Raw genomic sequence first — 26,531 nt, 5'->3', positions numbered from 1 at the left:
AACCACCAACTTTTTAGAGATGACAGTGGGCACCTGCTCCTTCCTGGGATCTAGCTGCTCCTGGGGCGCTGGACTACCACCTCCGGTTTGAAATGCTGCCTTGAGATTGGTTGCCAGTTTCTACTTTGTCCTGCGCTTGCAATCATGCCAGCAGGTTTTACAGTCACTCACTGTCCTCTTTACTTCAGCAATGCTGTTCACCTTGTCCACTATGGTCTGCCATATGGTCTTTTTCCTCCCCAGTGACATTTTGGAACTGACAGTAAGCTGGTGTTGGTGTTCCGTCGCTTGCGTGATCAAGATCTCATTCTCCTCCTCACTGAACTTGCACTTCCTCTTCCCCTGGGATTCTGGTTGGTACTGGGGTTGCTGGGGTTGTTCTCCTGGGCTGTGCTAACTCATGGCTGCTCCATTGCTTGCTTTCAGGTTAGTGTAACTTTTTTTTCATAGAGGGGCATTTTTCTAAGTTTTTTTCCCCCCGCTAGTTGTGCAATAGTAACGCTAGGACGACTAGCATCTATTTTCTAGACTAACTGGCCGAATGTCACTTTTGCAGCATTAGCATAAAATTTTGTAACAACACGGCGCACACAACAGAATCTGTCGTACTGCAGCAGTACTTTTTTTGGTGCACCGCTGCAGCAAACCAGCGGTGTGCCAACTCTTGTAAATATACCCCACTGTCTCCAATTCTGACACCCTCAAATCATTGATCTAGAGAAGCAAAGCAAGACTATTATACCCAAAAATGCATTAGGGTATCAAACAAACGTCCTTGGCTGGGCACCTTGTCTTCATTGACCAAGAAGGAGAAGGTGACCCTCGTGGACTTTGTGTGGGTCATCACCATCTACTTGTGGGAACATAACCTTGCCCTCAAACTTTGCTAATGAGCTTGGAAGGTCCTTAACTTTTAAAGAAGACACACCTGTTTCTTCACCTGTCTATTAAGTATCACTATAGATCTAAATTAAAGAGATGTTTGTAATATTATTGATTGCTTACCACAAACATCTAAGCTACAATTAGAAACAAGAGCGTATGAGCCATTTGCTTTAATTCAGTATGGTACCAACTGATAAATCCTGATATTTTAATAATGTGCATGAATTTTAAAGCTATAAGAAAGAATGCAAAAGTGGAGTAGCCTTTCGATAACAATTGGTTGAATAAAACAGTTTGTGAGTGTGAACCCCATGCTTTCATACAGCTTCTGTCCCGCATATCGAATCTTTGAGATATCCAAAACGACTGACTCATAGCCTTCCTGTCGGCCAAAGTTAATAACTGTTCTGCACAAAGCTTTGCTGATTCCTTGTCCCCGGTGTTCCTTGCTCACCGACAGCCGCAGTAGCTCCAGTTTGGACTCTCCATCACTAGCACTGTGTGGCCGGGCGGCCACCATGCCAACAACTTTCCCGTTGGACTCTGCCACCCAAAAACAGGCTCTTCTCTTCTGGATGTAAGATGTTTGTATGTCAAGCATGTCCTCTTTCAGGCTATATTGGATGTATAGTTTGCGCCCCACCACACAAATGACAGCGTTCCACACCAGGCTGCTGCTGCACACAATGTGGCTTGCAGAGCAGAAATGTATGAGTGCTGGAAGCCCATCAGGATCGCAAGATGGATCCCCAACAGGAAAAGCTTGATTCGTGGAAGAGTCAATACATACTTTCTGAAAGGGGTAATGTACTCTTCAAGTCCGCTTGCAAACAATTTCCGCACTGTCATGTGATCGGTGTCCTTGTATACCCGTATGTGGTAGTCAGCCATCTTGTAGTGGTATGATAGGCTTAATGAAAGAGAAAGAGATAGAACAAAATTAAATGAAGGTTAAAATCTAGCAGTTCTGAAGACCAAATAATAGCAATGACATCAAAAGGCTTTGAAAGATGGAAGCATACGTCAGTGGCGTTGTGAAACCCCCGTGCCTCCACCCCTGGTTTCACAGCTTAAGGGGGGAGGTGGGGTTATTGACAATTATAGTTATTTATGACCCTGGTCTGGCTGCAGCTCTGCAGACAAAAGCTATTACAAAATCAAAAGTAAAGGACAACGGTAAACAGTACAGTGATCAGGAGTTAACCACAGCAAAGAAATTAAAAGAAAAAGAGAGGGAATCAATCAATCAATCAATCATAGTATTTATAAAGCGCACTACATACCCGTGAGGGTCTCAAGGTGCTGGAGGGTGGGGGAACGCTGCTACTGTTCGAAGAAACAGGTCTTGAGAAGTCTCCTGAAGGTTAGGAGGTCTTCAGTCTGCCGCAAGCGGATGGGGGGGGGGTGTTCCATGTCTTGGCGGCGAGGTGGGAGAATGATCTGCCGCCGGCGGTCACTCTTCAGATGCGGGGGACGGTGGCGAGGGCGCGGTCCGTGGAGCGGAGCTGGCGGGTGGGGTTGTAGAGGCTGAGTCTGCTGTTGAGGTACGCTGGTCCGGTGTTGTGGAGTGCCTTGTGTGCGTGGTTGAGGAGCTTGAAGGTTATCCTCTTGTTGATGGGGACGAAGTGCAGGTCTCTCAGGTGGGGTGTGATGTGGCTGCGGTGGGGGATGTCGAGGATCAGGCGGGCGGAAGCGATCTGGATGCGTTGGAGCCGTTTCAGGAGTTTGGTCGGGGCTCCTGCGTAGAGTACGTTGCCGTAGTCCAGTCTACTGCTGACAAGGGCCTGGGTGACCGCCCTTCTCGTTTCGGTGGGGATCCACTTGAAGATCCTGCGAAGCATGCAGAGGGTGGTGAAGCAGGAAGAGGAGACGGCGTTGACCTGCTTCGTCATGGAGAGGGTGGAGTCGAGGATGACCCCTAGGTTGCGTGCGTGGTCGGTGGGTGTAGGGGGTGCTCCTAGTGCAGTCGGCCACTAGGAGCCGCCCCAGGCCGAGGGGGTGGGTCCGAGGATGAGGACATCCGTCTTGTCCGAGTTCAGCTTCAGTCGGCTGTTTCTCATCCAGTCGGCGATGGCCTGCATTCCTTCGTGAAGGTTAGTTTTGGTGGTGTGGGGGTCTTTGGTGAGGGAGAGGATCAGCTGGGTGAAATGAAAGAAAGAGTGGAAGAGAATTCTGGAAGGAAGAGCAAAAGTAACAATATATAAAAGAAAGGAAGGAACTCTGGATGAACTTATGAATGCAAGGAGAAAAGGACTGATGGATGGAAGGGGAACACAAGATTTACATGGGTGGGTGAAAGAAAGTGTCTGTGATGATGAAAAGCTGGATGGATGAATAGTAGGCTGCATGGAAGGATAAATTGGTGTATTGATAAAAGGAGGGTGAATTGGTGGATGGATGAAAATGAATGGATGGATGAATGGTTAAATGTATGGAGGAAGTGTGAGTAGAAGGATGAATTTGAGACTGTAATGATGAGAGGGTAGATGGATGGAATGGTGAAAGGATGGATATATGGATGGAAACATAAACATATGGCTAGATGGATGGATGCATGACAGGCTTAAAGGATGGAGAAATAGATGGACAGGAAGGCTGGATGGATTAAGGGACCTAATCTAGAGTGGGTAGAGTTTACTCGCTTTGCTCACCTGATGACACTCGAGGGATGGATCAAAGTGGGGGGTATTTACATTTTCTGGCTACTCCCTGGGTATATGTATTAAAGTGCATTTGTGTAGTATTTTTCAGGTACATTGCAGGATGGGCAGTAGGGGAAGACAGACTTGTATCTTAATTTTGAAAAAGTTGGATCTTACACTAATAAATAAACAGCCCTCCACTTGAAAATAAAATAAAGTTTCACTAACTTTCCAATCTGTACACAGTGTCTTTAAGTGTGACCACACTATCCTAATCGTTAATGTAAATGTGTTGAGGCAGAGTCTCATGCCCTGTTTAAAATGCATAACACAACAAAAAGCTAGGGATACTTTCCAAATAAATAGATACATTTATAAATGGTATAGAGATTCCCAGCCTTGACTCAACCTGTTGTATGGATGATAAAGGCTGACGATGGGAAGATTCATGTAATGACACAAACAAGGGGAGGAGAATCAGCTTTGTCGGTTGTTTCATGCAAGAAATTTAGGGGCTTATTACAAGCCCCATGTGTCTCTGGTACGTCACTTTTTCCCAATTTAAAAGTGACGCACTGGCGGCGCAAGGGGCTTGTGAATAAGCCCCTTAATTTGGCTTCAAATCCTTTGTAGAAGATGTTCAGGCGGAGGCCTTGCTGTGTACGTTTAGAATTAGTAAAATGCTGTTAAGATGCCGCTTAATTAATTCTCTGTTACAAGACTGAAATAAATGCACATGGAAATAAAAATGTGGGGGCATATGTACAAGCCCCTTGCGCCACAGTTGCATCAATTGTTGTAACGCAGCGGTGGAGCAAACCACCAAATCATGTTTATGAGACCGCATCATGCCACTTTGCGTGCCTTTGAGTGGCCTCATAGAGGTGGAGTAAGACAAGGCAGGGCAAATCACATGTTGCTTTACTCTGCGCTAGGGAGGCGTTCCATGGGCGTTGCAGTGGGTGTTCCCACATAACTCCCATGGATTTTGAAGAATCCCCAGATTTGAGAGACCATGTAAACCTGGGGATACGCTAAAACATTATGCATCCCCAGGGGAGGGGCAGCAAGGATAAATAACTTTATTTCTCCTATTTTTTTCCTCTTTCTGTGTTGAATATTTTTTAGGAGAACGATGTCCTTTCCTGCACGAAAACAATCCTGCCCGCAATGCCTGAGTTGGCGCTAGGCTGCTGAAATGGCGCCAGCGCAGGGGGAATGGACAGAAATGCACTGTATGCCATAGATGCGGCTCATTCCTGTCATTTCACTTTGACTCAGGGCAGCGCAGTAAGGTGACTTGGTGCCCTGCCCTGCAGTAAATCACCATAAATATGCCCCATGGTGCCACATCCTATTTTCCTGTCTCACTTGCGGACCAAAAAGATGAACAAAAGCATCATATGATTTACATTTGAGATTCGCAGTAAAAACAATTGCGATGAAGAAATGCTTGCAACATTAACAACATGAAATGCCAATGTGTTAAAGTAAATGTGCCCCAAGTATGAAATCAGCATAAAATGTGGACAGGTTATCATAGCTGCCAAGTGGCCTTATCGTCATGTATGATACATGGTCAGAGTTGTGTCTTCCAACAATATTTTGATTTTTGTGACTTGAAGTTTCACTGTTTCGATAGAATGGAATTAAAAACCCTAGACAGAACTGGAGTTCCCTTGACACTTGAGGAGAAACCTTTGCAAATAGGAAATCGTGAGAGGATGCTAGATCCTTCTGAGTATTAGGGGTGGGGGTAATCACGCGGAATTCTGTGAGACTATGCAGAATTATGCAAGTTGAGTGATTCTGTCCAACAGGGTATAAATGCCCACTCTTAATTATGCAAGCAGGAATAACACATTATTATCAGTATTTCCACATCAAAGGGTAATGCGGAATTACCAACAATATTCGGATTACTGCACGAGGGCAGCGGTCTTTCATTCTCAGGCATAGATCCCACCTTTTCCCATTCGTCACACATAGAGGTGGATGCAAACGTGTGTTTCGGTGCCTTGCCCTCTGTAACGTTAAGTGTTATAATGCTCATCTTGCATTACGTATATTGTGCTGAGATCCCTGGTCATTCAAACCTCCCCGCTGCGACACCCCACGCCCTGGCTGCACGTCACTGACCCCTTCAGCAGTGGAGCTGCTCTATATGTTCCACCAGCGATACTGACCCAAAAGACAAGCAAGGTTTTTGTTACCTTGAGAAGTTGATCTTAATATCCGAGTCAAGCGCAAAGGGAGACTATGTGCTTATAGTAAAGACAGTTATCTGCTGCATGGCAATAAAAATAGCCCTGTCTTCATGCCCTTAACATTAATGCCAAAAACATAGGTTTATGAACAATGAATGTTAAAAATGTTAAGGCAATGCATGCCAGTGATTTAGTTCCTCTCTTATCTCATGTTTAACAAAATTAGCTATCTTATAATGTTTTGTTCCTGTATTTTTCCTGTGCATACTTTGAGTCCTGCAAGGTGTTTATGAGGGGCTTTGATTGAGAAATCTGAGGCTGAAGTCAAGGCAAACTGTCTGTCAGGGGGTTGGACTTTCTGATGAGCACGCAGAACAATGGCCGTTTATTCCAGTTGTAACTGAAATTCTGTGGAAATGCGTATGAAGGTGTAAAATATTTACGAAGCAAAAGCAAAGAAACTGCTTAAATGTGTGTTAGTGCAGTGTATGTTTGGAAGTGGTGAAGTGAGAGAGATGCGAGAAAGTGATTTCGGAGAAGAGTGGAAAGAGGGTGCCGGAGAGGAAAGATGTGCAGATGGAAAAGATATGCAGCGAAAAAGAGCCTACATTTCTAACCTAAAGCGCACATAATTGAAGGACAAAACCCATTCCACCGCCACAAAAAGTGAATTTCCCCTGGCAATAGGGGCTTGTACATATGCCCCAAAGAGTAATATTAGATTGCTGCCTGCAAGAGAATGGCACAGCCGCAGAAAAGAGGAGAGTGTCCTGTAACCTGACTGAGGGTCAGTGTTAATGAAGAAAAGCAGGGGACCAACGATGGAGTTCCAGGTGACTCCAGGAGATCAGAAGAGGCTCAATAAGCCTGAAAGATGCACTAAGGCTGATTAGATAAGTAAGAAGGCAACCAAAGATGCAAAGAACCAGGAGGTCTGAAAGAGGCAACCGTGCTAAAGGTAATTGAACGGTCCACCCTGTTGAAAGTAGCTGACAGATCAGATGTGATCCGTTTAACATTGCGGGAAGAATGAAAGTGATTAGTAACAGTGTGCAGAGCAGATTCAGTCAAGTGAGGAGAAGAGAAACCTAAATGAATAGCAGGAATGAGTGTACCGGTGCCTCAACGATTCCTGGCAAGCCATAACAGAATTTGCTCTCAAGGACTTTGAAGAGATACAAGAATTGGGAAATTTAGTGGCGGCCGCAGGATCCAGTAAACTTTTCTCAAGTAAAGAAAGTATAAAGCTGGGGGATTAAATGCCCCAGCGAAGACACCACCGAAAAGAGAATGGTGAAAGATGACGGTGTGGCAGGTGGTAGGTAATTGAAGATTTTAGATCAGATGTTGGCTTCAGTATTGTAATGTAATGTAGCACTTATTTAGTATTTTATGCCTGACTTTACAGTGCCTAAGTGCATTTTCTGAAGGTTTGCATGCAACCCACTGTGGCAGTGCATGCTGGTTGTCATACCCTGTGGGGAAAAAAAATTGGGGTCATGGGTGAGTGACCAGAGAAGAATCTTGTCTTAAGGCAGAGTGCCTGGCAGTGTGAGGGGAGAGGACGTTTGAGAGATATGTGTGCAGATTCTAATGGTAATTAGCTGGCAGTTTTAATTTACTCTTTTTTATTTCTTTATTTACTCTTTTAAAACATGTTATGTTTCATGGTTTATATTATGGGAGAGGCGTGGAAAAGAGCCATGACTCTCGTGGGATGGTTTGTGTTATAGGTAGACTAGTGGGGGGAGGGGGTATTAAACACCTATAAGGCACATATTCGTCATAATCCTACCCAGAGGGGCCCTTGGGTGGTATGTGTGTGTAGAGCAAACAAATGGTGGAATCAGAAAAGGCTAGGTAATCCATGTGGCAACAAGCACAAGGCAGAGATGCTGTTGAATGAATAAAAAAACACATGAGGCCAGAGTCTGTATTGTGCATGGAGCCCCGGGGGCGTAAGGGATGTGTGCACCTAGGTTGCCACCCCCCCACCCGGGGCACTATGGTATTACAGAAGGGGCTGCAGATGCATGTGTTTCTAGTTTTTTATTACGGATAGCTCTGGCACATATTTAGCACCATCGCAATCTAGAGAAGCTGTCACTCATTTACATCTGGGTAAGGCCCCATGCAAATGAGAGAATCAGTTTGCCTCTGTTGTCGCCTGCACTGTGAAATATGGAGATGCTTGTAAGTAGCTGCTCTTTCTTTCACTGAATGTCCTGCCACAAGGGCAGCCGTGAGGGTTTGTGGCTGCTCTTGAGGGGTGAGCGGGCAGTGCATTCATGATAACAGGGCTCACTGTTCTGATCCGCACCAGGCACACCTTTTGAAAAGTGCGCTTGGTGCAGACCACAAGTGCATCCGTTCTACAACCCAGACCTAATTGCACATAAGTTTGGAGTTGCATTTTTCTATTTTAAGGAAGGTAGGGGCATATCAACAACAACCGGCGATAATTATCTCTAAGCGCACTTAGCGCTAGGATAATTATCGCCGGCTAGTGTGAATTTTTATCGCTGAGATAGCGTGCTATTAGCAACGCTTATCTCAATAGCGATAAAAATCCTCACGCTAACAGGCTAACGTGAGATTATCGCTGGAAACCCAGCGATAATCTCACGTTACCTTGTTGATAGGGACAGGCAAACTTAGCCATGATATCCTCCTTCCATAGGATATCATGGCTAAGTCAGAAAAATCCCAGACGTAAAAAAGCAGCGTTAACCGCGGTTAGCGCTGCTTTTTTTGCCTCTAACAGGGTTAGCGACATTCTTGATAATAGGAGAAATGTCGCTTAGCGACATTTCTTCAATTATTTTACTCTGGAACGCCCCCTTTGCATCTCATTAGAGATGCAAGGGGAAGCGTAGAGTAAAAGGGTGCTAACATGCAAATTTGCGTGTTAGCACCCTGTTGTTGATAGGGCACTAGTTTTATCTCTCCTTTTTTGGCTTTTAAAGCCAAAAAAGCAGAGATAAAGCCCTTGTTGATATGCCCCGTAATTAGCTCAGCATCAAAATATTTCAAAAGAAGAGACATCAGAAAACGGAATGTGCCACTCGGTCATGAAAAAGGCAGCACACAAAAAATGTATACTGAGGGTGAAATAATGCTGCACAATCTGAAGCAGGACACAAGGTACAAGTCGAGAGTGGCAAAATAGACAGAGTTGATGGTGGGTGAGGGCTTAGTTGTATTTAAAACATGATTTAATTGTAGGATCATTAGCAGAAAGTATGAAGTGATGAGAAAGTGGGGAGGATGTGTAAACATGAAAAGTAATATTTTTCAGTTGAATCACTTGAGAAAAACTACGGGGTATATTCAAAAGAACGTGTGATAACTACCGCTTGAGTAGCATAACGCAACTCTCAACATCGCAGCCCATCATGGGAAAATAACCCTGTGTCAACGTGGAATTCAAAACAAGGCGGTACCACGCGATAGTCTGCCTAAACCGCGGACAATGTCCGCGATACAACCACGTCGATGGAGATAAAACACAAACCACAAAACAAAAAAAACAGCGATGGGCCAAAGCGCGATGAGGAAATCAGCGATAAGCAGCGCAAGGCCTGCAACACACACCTGGCAGGCAGGAAAAATCACCATAAAAGTAGACAAAACACACAAACCGACCAATACCCAAGCACCATGGAGGCAGCCAGATCAGGCACAGAGGACGAGTGCAACCCCACAAGCACCCCCGGACGACCAGCCTGGGACCTCGGGGACAGGGAAGAGCAAGGACAAGAAGAAGAGGAAGACGAAGTTCAGTCTGCAGGCGAACAGGATCATAGTCATGAAGGTGATGGAACACCATCAACAACTGTTCGTCACCTCCAACGTGTCATTGGGCACCAAAAGTGGAATATGGCGGGACATCGTGGACGAGGAGCACAACAGGACAATGGACGAGGTCAAGAGGCGATGGAATGACATCAAGAGAAAGACCAAGGAGAAACTCGCAGCCAACCAGAAGGCAGCAATGCAGACTGGAGGTGGGGACCCAGCGCCACAGCTCATGCTGGATGACATGGAGGAGCTGGTGTCGACAGTCATCAGTGTGGATACTGTGGCCGGAGGAGTTGGGGGACCGGACACTGGTCAAAAGGACACAACACAACCGCAAGAGGGTGAGTGACCACCAGGTACTGGGGGGATGGGTGGAGATAGCCACGATGGCACACATGCACAATCAAGCAGAGCACAATGCACACCCTCAATGACTCTGGGTCATCACCCAGATCTATAGACTGTCACAATGTACAATGCATGCTGTCTGAATGTCAACATGTACCATGCGTCTACATACATCTGGACACATTGCAGTACACCATATATCCTTCACATTGCAGGGCCACCGCCAACACCCCCTGAAGAGCAGTCCCACCCACTCTTCACTGATGACGAGGAGAACAACCCCAGCATCGATGCACAAGCCCTCCTAGACATCATTGACATCATCCGCGACTCATCTCCAGGATCAGGGCTGACCAGCTGCATCGAGGAGACCCCACCCACCATCCAAACCACCAAGCAGGAGGCACCCATGGCCCCAGCAGTCTCCCAAGACCACCAGGAACAACACACGGCCTTCCAACGCCATGTGCTGTAGGCCCAGAGGGAGACGGCTGAGCAGGTGCGGGTGGGGTTCGACCTCATGGCCACCAAATTGGACTCCATCCATGGGTGTCTAGGCCTGCTCCATGGCCTCCAACGAGCCCTGACTGACATCACTGGAGTCTTGATGTGGAAAGAAGAACACCTGTCTGCTCAGAGGGGCACCAGCGATACCAGCCGTGAGCTGGCACACATGCGGAGGCTCATGGAGGACATAGTGTGGAATGGAGGCGGAAAGGATGGCAGCCACCACTGTACATCAGCGAAATGTAGCTGGGATCTACCATGCCCTGCAGATCATCATCATGGCATTGCTGCCACAAGGCGTGGTGCAGATGAATGCTGCTGCCCCCACACCATTCACATCTCCGCCCCCTGGTGTGCCATTGCCTCACAGTGCTGCAGACATATCCACTCCGGCACCTGATGTGTCAGTGGCACACAGTGCCTCAGCCGGTACTGCAACACTCACAGGTGGGGCAGAGCACACATCCGGGGACGAGGACGTGGATGGGTTTATGATCAGTAGGCACTAGCATTCATTCCCCTTGGTGCCGCACATGACCTCATGACCTTCCACTGAACCCCGATACACTCCGATGCACTCACCTTGGACAGCGACATGGACTGCCATATCCTGTTTGATGACCAATGACACGGCGACCAGGCTGCGGACTGTACCCTTCCTCTTCCGCAGTACTTGTCATCCCTGGATGAACTCTGGCTGGCCCTCCACGTGCCCATATTGTGTAGTGTGCTCGGCATTGCCCTGTACCGCTCCAGCTGCAGAACTGCATCCAGTGACGCACTGCTGTGTCATGTCTTTCATCATTCATGTATGAATGTGTGGATGAATGTAGGAACAGTGATTTCCCTTGCGTCAATGATGCTCATCCTGTGGGATGCCAGTCAGAGGGTGCTACATTGTATATTGTGTCCCGGGTGCCGTGGACACTACAACAGGGACACACGCATCAGTCACTTCCATGTCCGGACATAACTGAACCACGCCCAGAGCCCACGAGTCATTGTTGCAAGCCCTGCGCTGGTCCGGCATACAGCAGGCCAGACCACTCTGCTTATGCTCCGAGGGGGGACCTCATTGCTACCTGTCAAAGGCTTACTCGCTGGTGGTGTGCAGGTCACTGGTCTAGTTGTCAGCATGTCACAGCCACTCCCCGAGGGCAGGTTTGCACGCACACAACACCCATCTGGCACAGGCATAACAGGCCATGTGACTCCGCCAACATAAGGTGCCGACGACGTCACATTCTTCTGCCAGTGGTGAATGGATGACGGACGCTGCACGGTTCTCAATCATAAAAGGCCCATGAGTTGTTGCGCACATTGTTGGTGGCACCCGAGGCCTTGCGGCCGTCACGGGCCTACCACTATGTGGCGCTGACTGGGGTTGCACAGGGTTAGTGGCACCCGGAGCATTGCGGCTGGCACAGGCACCCCGCCAAGGGACGGTGACTTTGGGTGCACTGAGTTAGTGGCACCTTCAGCTGCTGAGTGGGTGTGCAGCCTGCGATGAAGCCCCATGCGAGCGGTCCGGATAGCTCAGGTTTTGTTTGTCCTGCTGGACCGCAGTGTAGGCCAGCGCCAGTGGGCAGCACAGGCCTACCACCATGTGGCGTCACTTTCGGGATCCCAGAGTTAGTGGCACCCATTGGGGTGAGCGGGTGTGCAGCCTGCGATGATGCCGGTTGCACTGGTATGTCCTCTGCCATGGAGTAATCAAGACCCAGCACCAAACTCGAGACCTGGTGGCCTGCAGAGTGGGGCTGCATGGTTTGGAGGGTGCCATGTCCGGGGGCCCCAGGCTTGTGGCTTGAAGTGGCATGTGGTGGGACCTCCTGTCTACACGCCAATGGCGGAAGGTGAGTAGTGAGTCCTTTGTGTGCATGGACGGGCATGCTCCGATGGGCGGCGGGAGGGGTTGGGGTGCCTCTGCCTGGGTGTGCATGGGCGGGCATGCTCCAGTGGGCGGCGGGAGGGGCTGGGGTGCCTCTGCCTGGGTGTGCATGGGCGGGCAGGCGATGCTGTCTTGTGCAAGTGAGTGTACTGTGCCAATCATGTATCTGGACTCTGTTTCAGATGACGGGTCTGTTTCAGATGTGTGACCTGGTGTACTGCTATGCATACTGGCAAGTGGTTGGAGACAAACCAGTGGCAGCAGGTGAGCAGTGTGGCCTGGGTGCACAGGGGCGGCACTCTCTCTCTCTCCCCCTCACTCCTTATCTCTCTCTCTCCCTCTCTTCCTCTCCTTCACTCTCTCTCTGTCCTTTGATGTGCGCAGGACTCACCTTCCTATCATGATTTTTGTCTTGCAGGCTGTGACCTACGGATTATCCCGATGGGAGCCGCCATGTGACTTCATTTCATTTCAGTGTTCATGTTAATAAAGTTTCATTTGTTGCTTCGAAAGTGAATGTGTGATGCTCATTTTTGTGATGATTGTGGGCTGTGCTCCCTTTTGTGGTGCAGGCTGTGGACTGACTTTGCACCAGGTCAGAGCAGGTGTTATTTTCCAGCTGCTAATGCGCCTTATAGCCTGTTTTGTGTTCTTATCGCAGTTCTGGCTGGTCGTTGAGAATGTTGTGGAGTGGTGTTGTCACGGATTTTGGCACAGGAATGCCTACTCTGCATCTCATTAGCGATAGCTGCGGGGGTCACCTGTGGCGATGTTCGTTGCAGCTGCTATCGCGGGTAAACTGGTGCTGTGGGCTGTTAACACCAGCTTGTGATTGGGGCGATAAGTTTATCGCAACTTTGGCTGCGATAATGTGCCGTTAACTCGGTGATAGATCCTTGTGAATATCCTCCTCCATGCATTAAACCAACAAACCATCCCAAAAGGCATAACTAACATTCAACTATGACAATTGTACCTACCAGTTCTCGCACTGTTTTTAATAAGACACTATAGGGGTTTGCACAGGCATCGGAATTACGAGTTGAATGGTATTTACCACATCTGGTAATTACCGGGTGCATTAAATATTTCACCTGTTGTTCAATTTAGTCAGGCTAAACGTGTTGGAACTTAACAGGGAAAAAGTGTACAGTCTCTACTGTACATTGCGGATTTTGGTGCATAATCACCTTTTTCTGAATGTTATTCTCCAGAAATCTGTATTAGGTGCTATTTATTGCACCTCTTACATAACATACCTTAATGCATTATTGTTAGAAATGGAGGTCTTTAGGGACCCTTCTTCCTAGTCAGGATAAGGGTGTTACACTCCTAAAATAACCCTTGCTCACCCCCTTGGTAGCTTGGCACAAGCAGTCAGGTTTATCTTAGAGGCAGTGTGTAAAGCATTTGCACATAACCAACAGTAATATAGTGTAAGCACCACAAAAAGGACACCACACCAGTTTATAAAACTATCCAATATTTGTATATACTTTAGACAAGACCAAAAACTACAAAAATCCACAATACAGTACTCAAAAATCTTCAATTATCAAAATATGGGGCAATCGCGACGTTGTGAGCAAACAAATCCAAACAGTTCTGGCTGACCGTGGCGTCGCGGGCCAGCTACGGTGTCGGGAAGACCCACAAACAGTACCTTTTAGAAATGCAGGGCATCGGCGACCTCTCGTAGAGCTTCCGAAAGCACGGTGTCTGCAGGTGTCGGTTCCGGTGGTCGGTGCAGGAGTCGTCGGGTCCCTCGAAGTCATGCATGTTGCAGATCGAACTCCTCTCTGTTGAAGTCAGGAGCGCTGGCGTTGGCAGGCGTCAGGTGCTGCGGTGTGAAGTGCAGCAGTGCGGCGTGCGGTGCCCTCAGGTCGCGGTGCGAGCAGCGGCACAGTGGCCGCGTCAGATGGCGTCGTCCGTGGGACCAGGGTCGCGAATGCAGTTCTCGCCGCGGTGCTGTCAGGTTGCGGTGCAAGCAGCGGCGTACTCGTTGCTGAAGCGCTGTCGTAGGCTGATGAATTGGAATCAGTGGCACTGGCGTCACTAGGCCAAGGCTGCGGTACGGGGTGAGGGTGGTGTGTTGTGTAACTTTACGAGCAGTGCCCTCGAACCATGGTGCAAGCAGCGACGTCAGTTTTGCCATAGAGCGGTGTCATCTGGGAAACCAAGGAGTTGCCGTGAAGCGAGGCGGTGCGGAGTGCGGTACCCATAGGTCACGGTGCAAGCAGGGGCTTGGGGGCGGCGTCAGCAGGTGTCGTCGGTGAGACCAGGGTCACGGTGCGGCATTGCGGCGGTGCCCTCTGTGGTGCCGACAGGACACGGAGGCCGCAGCGGCGTCGTAGACGGCATTGGGTTGCTTTTTCTTCTGTTGCAGCACAAAACACACAGTCCCCAGTGCTGAGGGCAGAAGAACTTAAAGTCTTTGCTGTTACTGAGACTTCTTTAACAGGGGGCAAGCTCTACCTCAAGCCCTTGGAGAATTCACAAAAGTAGATCGCAGAAAGTCCAGTCCAGTCCTTTCACTGCCCAAGGAAGAAGCAGCCACTGCAGGCCAACACAGCAAAACACACAGCACAGTGGTAGTTCCTCCTTTCAGCTTCTCCAGCTCTTCTTCTTGGCAGACTTCTTGATCCAAAAGAGTTCTAAAACTCAGGGGTCTGGGCTGCAATATTTACACTACAATTTCCTTTGATCTCTGATTGCAGAGAATGCCTGTGTCTGGCCAAAACCAGCTCTGCCCTCTCTGGTGTGACTTCCGGGCAGGAGGTGGAGACGGCATTGTCAGAGGCAGACTAGGCCCATTTGGGTGCAAGGAAATCTCCTCCCCTACTCTAAATGCAGCCCAGGTCTATTCAGCCCTTTCCTGACCCACCTAGACTATCCAGAGCCACTGCTGCTCCCCAGCCCTCGTCGTCCAAAACCCAGACAGTCAATCCACAAACCCAGCAGAGGCACCCTGGATGGTTAGGCAAGAAAATACCTACTTTCTAAAAGTAGTATTTTCAAACACAGAATGTAAAAATCACCTTTACTAAAAGATTCATCTTTAGATTCTAAGTCCAGGCATACTAAATGTGGTTTTCCTACCTAGTTCACAGGGCCAGTTATGTTTATAAGATGTTATAAACAACCTCCCCATTCTGCCCTATGGGGAACAGGTAGCCTTGCAATAGTGAAAAACGAAATGGACTGTAATTCACTATCAGGACATGCCACACACACACCAGGGCATGTCCTACCTTTCACATACACTACACCCTGATCACAGGGGTACCTTGGGCCTACCTTAGGGGTGACTGACATGTAAGAAAAGGAAAGGTTAGGGCCTGGCAAGTGTGTGTACTTGCTAAGTCGTCATGGCAGTCCCAGACAGCACACAGGCTCTGCAATGGCAGGCCCGAGTTACATTTACAGGCTGTTTGTGTGGGTGGCACAATCCAGTGCTGCAGCCCACTAACAGTGTTTGATTCACAGGCCCTGGCACAGTCAGTGCACTTTACTAGGCACTGACACATAAATCAACACATTTTACCATAGAGCACTAGCACTTTACCACTGGTCAGCAGTGGGAAAAGTGTGCAGAAACACCACACCAGCAAAAACAGAGTAAAATCCGGGAGGTCAAAAAGCAAAAACTCAGGGGAAACACGCCATAAAATACCAAGTCTAACAATTGTTATGTATCTTGTGCAATAAACAGCACTTTTGGTCCTGGACATAAATACCACTCAGGCGGAAGAAAATCTCCGCCTATGCTTTACAGCCACATTCAAATGGATGAAGACCAACCATCTGAAATGCAACACTGAAAAGACAGAAATACTACCACTGGGACAAGGGAACGCATTCTCTCCCAATCTATGGTGGCCAGCTGACACCCCTCCTCCCCCAAACACAGTAAAAGCAGCCAGAAATTTGTGAATCAAATTTGACGCCACACTCACCTTTAACCAACAATCATTAGCAGTTGCTGGAACCTGCTTCCACATCATAAAATCAATAAAAAAGTTCTTTAATCTGCTACCCCTAGCAGCTTGACAGGCTGTTGCGGTGGCTCTAATCACGTCTAGATTGGACTATTGCAATAGCCTCTATGCAGGGGCTAACAAGTCAGTTCTACACAAATTACAAATGGTCCAACATGCAGCAGCACGTTTAGTGCTAAAATGGCCCAGGAGATCATCTGCCTTGGCGGCCTTAGAAACACTACACTGGCTTCCTATACATAAAAGAGTTCTATTTAAGATTCTGATAATCACTTTCAGAATATTCCACTCCTCAGGACCTCAATATCTTAGGACCAGATGTAAGAAACTGGCTCTATATATACAGCACCAAAGTGAGGTACAGTGTGTATAGAGTCCAAGAGTCCCCAAAGGTAGGCAGAGGTTAAAGTTAGATAGAACCCTGGGGCCCGATTCACAGAACAAACTTAAGACTAAATCCTAAACTTAGTACCATTCTGGTATTCACAGAATGCACCTAGTACTTCTGGTATTCACAGAATGAATTTACTACTTTTGCTATTCACAGAATGAACTTAGTACTTTTGCTATTCACAGAATGGATTTACGACTCCTAAACTTACGTCCGCACTCGGGCCGGAAATTCCGGCCCGGAGGCGGAGCTTCCGTCCCGGAGGCGGGGCTTCCGGGCCAGAGGCGGAGCTTCCGGCCCGGGGGTTGGAGCTTCCGGCCCGGAGGTGGAGATTTCGGCCATAGCTAAATCGGCCGGAATCCCCACCTCCGGGCCGGAAGCTCCGCCTCCGGGCCGGAATTTCCGGCCCGAGTGCGGACGTAAGTTTAGGAGTCGTAAATCCATTCTGGAATGAATAGGCTTTTTCAATAAATTGCAGGTAAGTTACTTTTCGGATTACTTTTTCTAACACAGGGCTGGATCCTAGATTGAGCACTAGGACATTTCCTGAAAACAGTTGAGAAAATGTGTTTTAGTTACATGTATGATTTTTTTTTTTTTTTTTTTAAACCGTTTATTACAGAATCCAAAAAATATACAAAGATGGGCCTACAACCTTTAGGCCGGCCGCTAGCAAACAGAAGGAGCATGTAATACAGACAATAGAACGCACGCTGCGGCACAAGGGAATTCACAGGAGTTGAAAGAAGCGTTGGCAGCCACACCTTCCGGACCCCACATGACGGTTTCATTTTTATATAAATAACAACAAAAAAGACAAGTCCACAAGGCAACCCACAGTCGAAAACAACAGCATGTGCTCCCCTAGGGGGGGGACCCCACTGATTCATAGGAATATTGAGGGGGGGAATAGGTCAGGACGGGGACTAAGTAAACTCATTTCCCAGAACCGGGAAGACAAACAGGCTAAGGAGACGGAGCCGGTGACGGATCCGGCAGTAGCGGCGGGGTACAGATTCCCCCACGGTAAGCGTTCCAGGGGCCCCATACTTTCACCCACGTCCCAGGCTTACCTCTCGCAACATACACCACCTTTTCCCGAAACATACACCAATCCATGTTGTCCTTCCACGCCGAGACAGTCGGCGACCTCTGGGAACCCCACAGTTGCGCAATATCACGTTTGGCCACCATATATCCCAGAGTCGCCCACCACGTCTGCGGCACTGAGTAATCGGTTGGCTCCCATACATTCAAAAGACATCTCCTCGCCTCAGGCAACAGCGGCACATGCGTAACTACCTGCAGAACCTCATGCACACCACGCCAGAATCGCACCACCTCTGGGCATTCCCACAGAATATGGAGAAAGGTCCCCAAAGAACCACACCCACGCTTACACAACCCGTCCACAGCATAGCCCATACGCATCAGACTCGGCCCCGTAACATAAACCCTGTGGAGTATCTTGAGCTGGACGAAGCGAAGGCGAGCCGGTATGGCCACCTCTTTCGGGGAGGCCACTGCAGACACCCAGTCCTCGTCATCCAGCTCCAATCCATCAGCCCCCCACGCCTCACGAAGGCCGGTCAGCAGTCCCGAACGGTCATTGATGAGCTTTTTGTAAATCAATGAAATCGTGCCGTCCGGGACATGCCCATCTAGCACTCTATCCTCCAGAGGGGAGCACTCCGGGATGGAGGCAATGTCCGGAAATACGGAGCACAACGCATGACGGATCTGCATATAACGAAAGTACTCCCTGTCCTGCAGCTGGAATTCTGTCCGCAGCACATCGAACGTTTTAAATCCCCCCCTCGTCCAGAGATCGCCCACCCTGCTGATGCCTATCATGTCCCACTTCTCAAAGCCCTTCGAGGTCCACAGGGAGCCCAGCCTCTCAGATGCGTATAGTGGCGTCGCCCGGGTCAAGCGGTCCTTCCACCCCATCGCCACGTTAGCCGTGTGCCACACCCGTACCATAACCCCCGTGGGGCCCGTCAGCCGCGCGTCATGCGAGCTAGAATAAAGCGCCCGATTATAGTCACCGCCCGGCAGTAACATTTTATCCATCTCAAAGGCCGGGTTTAGGGCGGGCCCGTAAAGGCCGTGATTGATCGCAGCCAGCTGGGAGGCCCAGTAATATCGCTTGATATCTGGGAGGGCAACCCCCCCGTCGTACCACGGGAGCGTCAGCTTCGCCAGGGCGATACGCGGACGACCCTCCCAAAACAGTCGGCGCTGCAAGCTCTCCACCTCGCGGAAGTAGCGCGCCGGGACAACGTCCATTGTATTCTGCAAAGCATACAGGAAACGTGGCAGCGACATCATCTTAAACAATGCCGCCCGGCCGAGCGGCGAGAGCGGCAAGCGCTTCCAACACGCGACATCCTCCTTCAGGCGCTGGAGGGGGGGAAGCAAGTTCTGGCTATATCGGGCCTCCGCATCCAGGGTAATGAAGATACCCAGGTACCTAAAACCCCGCGGGGCGATCTGAATAGGACAACCCCGCGGAAGGATAGGATCCTCCCCAGAGAGGACATATACACACGATTTAGCCCAGTTGATGACCAGGCCGGAGTTGAGGCCAAAGGAGTGCAATACATCAACCAGTACTATCAGTGATTTACGTGGGGAAGCCAGGTACAGAAGAATATCAGCAGCGTAAAGAGATACGCGGTCCTCATACTCGGGGGTCCAGAGGAGGCCACGAATAGAAGGTTCCCACCGCAGCCACTCCGCCAGGGGCTCCAGGGCAAGCGCGAAGAGGAGCGGTGATAATGGGCAGCCCTGCCGCGTGCCCCTGCCGAGCTCAAACGGAGCCGACACTCTACCATTCACAACCACCTGCGCTAGCGGTCCTGAGTACAACAATTTCACCCAACCAATGAATCCCGGGCCAAACCCAAACTTCGCCAGTGTTGCCCAAATATATGGCCACTCAAGTGTGTCAAACGCCATAGTGGCGTCCAGGGATGCCAAAATGGCCGGTTCCCGTATAAACGGGACACGCGCGAGCACCCCATGCAAGCACCGCAGGTTAAGCGCAGTGTTGCGATGGGGGATAAAGCCGGACTGATCCTGGTGAATCAAATCGCACACCACGCCAACCAGCCGATTGGCCAACACCTTGGCGAGAATTTTGGGCTCCGCATTCAGCAGCGAAATAGGCCGGTAGGACGTGACCCGGTCCCGCGGCCTCCCCTCCTTGTGAATGACCACGATAGTAGCCAGACGCTGGTCTAGCGGGAGGGAACCCGCCGAACGGGCCGCGAGGAACATCGCACGGAGATGCGGCGCCAGCGTATCCGGTCGCAGCTTGTACAATTCAATTGGAAGACCATTGGGACCCATGGCCTTGCCGGAAGCGACCGAGCGTATGGCGAGAGCAATTTCTTCAGAGGTTGGGGCGGCGTCCAACGACACTCTATCCTCCTCCGAAAGGGAAGGCAGCGCTATATCCCTGAGCAGGGCATGGGAATCCTCTTCCGAGCGGGAGGACACCAGGGAATAGACCCCACGGAGATATTCTGCAAAGCAATCAACTATTTCTTCCGGTTCCGTGACACACACACCATCCAGTTTCTCAATCAACGGGACAACTCGACTCGCCCTCTCCTTTTTATCCAGCCACGCAATCAATTTCCCAGCCTTATCACCCACATCATACAGTCTCCCCTGTTGCTCTCTACTGAGGCCCCTGGCCGCCTCCGTTACGAGGGCCTTATAGGCCGCCTGCTTGAGTCGGAGGACATGTAATTTGTCATCCGTCACCCCACATTCGAGGTCACCCTCCAACTCAGTTATTTCAGTTTCAACACGGATCACCTCCTCCCGCTCGCGCCTCCGGGAATGGGAAATAAGGGACAGGGCATCCCCCCGAATCACCGTCTTAAATGCCTCCCATAGCGAGACCGCAGATGACACCGACCCCACATTCTCATCAAAATATCGCTTAAGGGACATAACCAACTCTGCGCGAATGGTGGGGTCACGCAGGTACCAGGGATTAATCGGGGCCACCCTACCCTCTCCCCTCGGGAGAATATCGAAGTGCAATAAGAGCGGGGAATGGTCTGAAATACCCCGCGCCAAATGGCACACCTCCCCGATCCTCCCCGCATGCGCCGCCGGCACCAGGACATAGTCTAGTCTTGATAGACTGCCGTGGGCCCCGGAATGAAAAGTGTACTGTTTCTGCGTAGGATGTTTCAAACGCCAACAATCCACCAGCCCCAGGGCATCTAATAGGCCAGACAACCACGCTTGGGCACGGGGGAGATCCCTAGGGGGGTGACGGTCCTCAATTCCGGAAACCACAGCGTTAAAATCCCCCCCAACCACCAGGATCCCCTCCGGAAGGCCAAGGAGGAGGCGCCCCAGATCCGCAAAGGTGGTCGTCTGCAACCCTGGCGGGACATAGACAGAAACAAAAATAATCACTCTGCCCTCCATTCTACCCACCAGAACCGTGTAACGTCCCCTGTCATCATGGAGTAACTCATCAACTTCCAACGGGAGCGAGGTCTTGGCCATGATGCCCACACCCCTTGAACCCGACGTGAAGCCCGAATGGGCCAGAAGGCGGTAGCCCCGCCTGTTCATAGCACGAAAGGAGTTGCCAATGAGGTGCGTCTTCTGCAGAAAAACTATGTCAGGTGATATTCGTTTCAGGAACTGCAGGACCACACCTCGTTTTATCCTGTCCCCCAGTCCATTAACGTTCCAGGACAAAAGACTCAGTCCCCTACCCCCCATCATAAACGAAAGCAATCACTCGTCCCCCCGAGGGCACTTTGGGAATAGCACAACAATACTTTTGCCTTGTGGTACAAGTGAACAACACCCCACCCCAACCCAACCGCCCCAACAAAACTCCCCCCTCCCTGCACCCCTGCATGAGCCCAAACAGCCCCCCCAACTTGCAGTGTGCCTGTCGCCCCTATATAGATGAAACTAGGTAAACCCCCTAGAGGAGGAAAGAGTACCCCTTCGAGACCCCGCACCACCTACAAAAGAGGGAGAACGAATACAAAAAACGAGAGACCCTAAGCTTGGCAGAAAGCGGCAGCATCTGCGTCCAGAGTGAGTCCCAGTATCAGCACCTCAGTCCCGGTCCAGTGGGCCTTCTCCTCCCGCAGCCCCCCCCCCCCGCCATCCCGATCCCGACCCCCAGACAAAGTGTCCAGCCAGTCCCCGGCCGCTTCAGGACGGTCAAAAAAGTGAGTGCGACCATCCACCTCCACCCGCAGCCTGGCCGGGAAGAGCATGGTGTATTTTAAGTTCATGTCCCGAAGCCGCCGCTTGACGCCCAAGAAGCTCAGTCTCTGCTTCTGGACCGCTTGGGTGAAGTCAGGATAAAAGTTCACCTCCATGTTCTCCAACTTAATCGGCCCTTGCAGTCTGGAGGCTTGCAGAATTGCATCCCTGTCCCGAAAATTAAAGATACGGGCAATAAGAGGCCGCGGAGGGCCTCCGACCTTCGGCCGTCCCCCGGGAACTCTATGAGCCCTCTCCACAGCAAAAAATTTACTCAGTCCCCAAGGCTGGAGATGGGTAGTGATCAGGTCCTCCACAAAAAGATCCGCCGCCGACTCCTCCCGTCCCTCAGGTACTCCGATGATGCGGATATTATTCCTCCGGGCCCGGCTTTCGGAATCCTCCAGGCGCCGATCCATGAGCGCACTCGCCTGACGAAGCCGGTGTACCTCCGTCTGAAGGGCCGCCACCTCAGTCGTGAGGCCCGACGCGGTGTGGGCCAAAGAATCGACCCGATCGTTGGTCTTCGAGAGATCAGCTCTCACCAGGTTGACATCAACAAGAACCGCGTCGATTTTATACGCTAACGTGTCAAACCGCTGGCCCACCGTGGCCTTCATCTCAGCAATGGCGCCCATGACGTCTTGCAGAGTCAGATCTGTGGGCAAGTCCGGGGCATCCGGGGGGCACTCAGAGGACTTGTGCGGTCCACCGGGAGATCCCTTCGGGAGGGTGTAGCGGTCCATGATGTTGGCCTGATGTGCGGCGCCACGCCGGGTCGACTTGGCCTTCAACCGATCTCCATCTTGTTTAGTGGCCATCGTCGCGGGTCTCACACCCTCACCAGCCACGCAGTAGAAAGCGAGCAATCAAGGCCACGAGCTCCGGGGGGCCACCCCAGGACTGCGGAGCGGGCCACAGCAGGCAGGCAGGCAGGGTCTCCCAGCGAGGCCACCCCAACACCAAGAGCGCCGCGATCCCACTTACGAAGACAGCAAGGGGGCGCGAAAGTGAAACTGAAAGTGCGGGGTACGCGACTCGCCAGGCCCAGCCCGCCGTTGTTGTTCACTTTGTCACCGGGTCGCCCCCAAACGCGAATCCGGGGTCAGGAGAGAGGTAGGCCGCAAACTTCAATCGGTGCTCACTCCGGCACCCGAGGTCCGATTCGAAAACGGGAAACGGGTACCACCTCGGCTCAGGCTCACCGACACAGTTCCCTCAACCGATGCAGGTTGAAGTCAGGATAGACGTAGGAGGTTGCGGAGGTCCTCGGGAGCCTCGCACCTACGCGGCCATCTTAGTTGCGCGCTAGGCTCCTCCTCCACATGTATGATTTTTAAAGAATATTCTGGTATTTCAAAAGTTAACACTTAGAAACTTTTTCACAGAGAACCACCAATGTTATCCTACGGAAGGAAATTCAATTCACAGGTTAGTTACTTTTACGTTACTTTTCCTACTCAGTGCTGGATACCTAGATTCAGCACTGGGACATTTCCTGAAAACAATTGAGAAAATGCGTTTTGGTTATTTGTGCGATTTTTAGAGAATATTCTTAGCTTTCAAAAGTCGACACTTGGAAACTTTTTGGGAGAAAAAGTGTCAATGTTATCCTAAGAGGAAAAGCAGGTTATCGGTTTCGAGGTAAGTACTCGGTCTTTGAAGTTAAGGTTCTGAGTTTAGACTCAGGGGTCTCCCAGGGTAAGTGATGCACTGTTGTTGTACCCTCAGCGGCACTAGGGCAGCCGGGTGCAGAGTGTTGAGGCCCAATGTTATCCAATGGAGGATAGGGGGACTCCGGTTGGTGGCTGCTGACAAGCAGGCCACGGGGTTGTGGGAGCAAAGCTCCTAGGGTTTAGCTCAGGGCAAGTTGCGGACCAAAGTAGCACCAAAGGTGCACCCTCAGCGGCACTAGGGCGGCCGGGTGCAGGGTGCTGTTTCAATGGAGATTCTCCCGAACAAAGAAACACTACAGGCTCGGGGACGAGGATCTTCCAGGAGCGACCACCACTTCGAGGGGTAAGTTGGGATGTTGAGGGCTGGTTAAGCACCTTTGGTTTGGGCACACAAGGCCGTGGGGCATCGGGTGCAGGGGTGTCTTGGGACGTCGCATTTTCTTACCCGCTCTGGTCGCGGTAGGCGGGGGTCCTCTGGATTGAGGCTGCAGGAGTCGTCATGAGGCCTGAGGCAGGTCAGGGGTCGCCGGATCGTGGGTCAGGATCGCGGTGGGGACCTACTCATGTTGTTTTTCCACTCAAGCTCGGGCTGGGTTCGGCGGGTGCAGAGTGGGCTGGATTCCCGGTTCCTGGCTGGCACCAGGAGCTGCAGTTTAAACATATCCAGTGTTCACGGGAGAAACAGTCTGGAAAGTGAAGGCAGGCAGGTCCTCCGGGATTTGTGAGGTTGCTGGCTGCTGGACACGCCGGGATTTTGCAGGAGCAGGTTCGAGGGGAGACAGGCCTGTAGGGCTGGGGCCAAGTCAGTGGGCGTCGTCCTCTTGTTAGCTCTGCAGAGCTCTTCGTAATTCTTCTTATCTTCTTTTTTTGTTGTTGCTGGATTTGACGAAGGAAGGTTCCGGGTTCCCCATAAATACTAAATTTAGGGGCGTTATAGGTAGGTAAAGGGCAGGGACCAATGATTCCCTTCCCTGGGGTGGGTACACCCCCTATTCTGCGACTCTCCAGTGGGAGAGGGGCAGGAGCCTGTCCCTGGTTGGCTGAGTCGCCCCATCCTCAAGATGGCGGGGACTCGAGGTTGTGCTCCACCTCGCCCCCCCACCTGAGGGGTGAAGTTGGAAGAGGTGGGCACACCTCTTTTCCTCACTTGTTTTTTCTGCCCCCAAAGTGGGAAGTAGAACCAGTGAGGACCAGTTGCTTAAAGCAGCAAATGTCTGGAGAGGCTCACAAAGGCGGCATGCCTTTGAAGCGAGAGGGAGGCTTGGCACCTCGTCCCAGGATGTGCATTGTTTCAGGCCCCTGAGAGCAGCAAGCTCTCAACCCAGGAGTCCAGAAACATGTCTGGTGGTGGCAGCCTACGCAGCCACTCAGTCAGGCCACTAGGAGTTGGTCGAGTTTCAGAGGGCATTTCTAAGATGCCCTCTGTTGTGCATTTTACATTAAATCCCACACTGGAATCAGTGTGGGTTTAATTCGCTGAGAAGTTTGATACCAAACTTCCCAGTCTTCAACGTAGCCATTATGGTACTGTGGAGTTTGTAATGACAAACTCCCAGCACCATCTACTCTTAATAGCAGCACTGCACTTACAGTGCCCATAAATGGACTTGGGCACTGTAGGGGTACAGGGCTCCTGCAGCTGTCCCCTCACCACTGGCATAGGGCACCCAGCTAGAGGGGTGACTGATGTATGCCAGGGCAGTGGGATGTCTGCCATGTCGACTCTTCACTTTGTTTGGCACCAAGACACGCAGCCTGCAAAGGCAGTGTGTGAGTGTCAGGGTACAGGGCCTCTAAGGGTGGCACAATAAGTGCTGCAGCCCTTAGGGGTCTTCCCTGGTCACAGTTCCCTGGGTACCTGTGGTACTATTTGCCAGGGGCTGACTTGTGACCAGAGATGCCAATTGGGCTAGTTTTGGGGAAAGAACACAGGCCCTGGGACCCTCATTGGCAGGGACCCAGGGCACACCAAGAAAAAGTGCATCAGTAGTCTGGCAAAAGGTGGGGAGGTTACTGCAACAGAAACCCACTTTCCTACACCAGATTCATGCGCTATATCCCTACCCGGAATCTCAGATCCTCCAACGCTAATTTGTTAAAACCCCCTGCATTCAGATATGCGTCGAATAGGAGGGAAATCGCTTGCAGTGCTTGGCTCCAAAGCGTGGAACCAACTTCCCAACAATCTCCGTCACATCCAACCTGAAACGCTTTTTAGGAAGGCCCTGAAAACTTGGATTTTCTCAGCCTCAGACACACTGTGCAAAACAGTTATTTAACATCTTTCTCGCCCTCAGCTATTCTTAGTTCCTATCTAGTAACCCTATCAGCGCCAGGATGCTCTCCGGAGTGACGGTCGCGCTTTACAAATGTCTCATTACATTACATTACTTGAAATCTGAAACTCGAAATTAGGGTGTTAGCAAAGTACCTCCTGTGATGTTAAAGGGGTTTACAAATTAATTAAACAGGTTTAATACTATTCCGCAGCATCGGTTAACATTAGACAAAAGTCTATGGAGGCCGGTAGGAGTGGGTCAGTGTCAGCAGTATCGGTAACTCACCGTGCTCTCTCCTGACAGTGTTGAGTCCCTGGGATGCAGTCCCTCTGGGAAGTTTCATATGGTTTATTTTAAAAAGTGCAGATCGTATATCAGTTATTAATAAATGACCTGGGTTTCTGGATCACAGAATGAGACCAAAGGTCTTTGGGTGTAGTGATTGCTGACACAGAAGATTTGGAAACTTATCAACACCGGCTCTAGTGTGTTGTGATCAGTGCCACCGCACCAGGTGCTGTGTAAGGGTGGGGGCACTGAATATTATTCTTTTGAAAGCACCTGCTGCTGCTTCCTCGCCTCCAGCAATTTTCTGGCAACAATAAAAATGTCAAGATAATTAATGTACCTGCTGGAGAGAGAGATCA

At 50.4% G+C, this 26,531-nt stretch overlaps 1 pseudogene across 1 annotated transcript; it reads right to left on the bottom strand.

Annotated features, from left to right (window-relative positions):
* Window positions 1-1,040: 1,040 nt before the first annotated feature.
* On the bottom strand, window positions 1,041-26,215 carry LOC146863407 (N-acetyltransferase 8F1-like; annotated as a pseudogene). Its single transcript, XR_014978254.1, has 2 exons — window positions 26,170-26,215; window positions 1,041-1,795 (listed from the first exon to the last, which is right to left on the bottom strand). The product of XR_014978254.1 is annotated as an N-acetyltransferase 8F1-like (transcript).
* Window positions 26,216-26,531: the final 316 nt, after the last annotated feature.

Source organism: Triturus cristatus, chromosome 2_2 (assembly GCF_964204655.1).
Source record: "Triturus cristatus chromosome 2_2, aTriCri1.1, whole genome shotgun sequence".
NCBI lineage: Eukaryota > Metazoa > Chordata > Amphibia > Caudata > Salamandridae > Triturus > Triturus cristatus.
The sequence above is the reverse complement of the archived record's forward strand: the minus strand, read 5'-3'. Positions and strand labels throughout refer to the sequence as shown.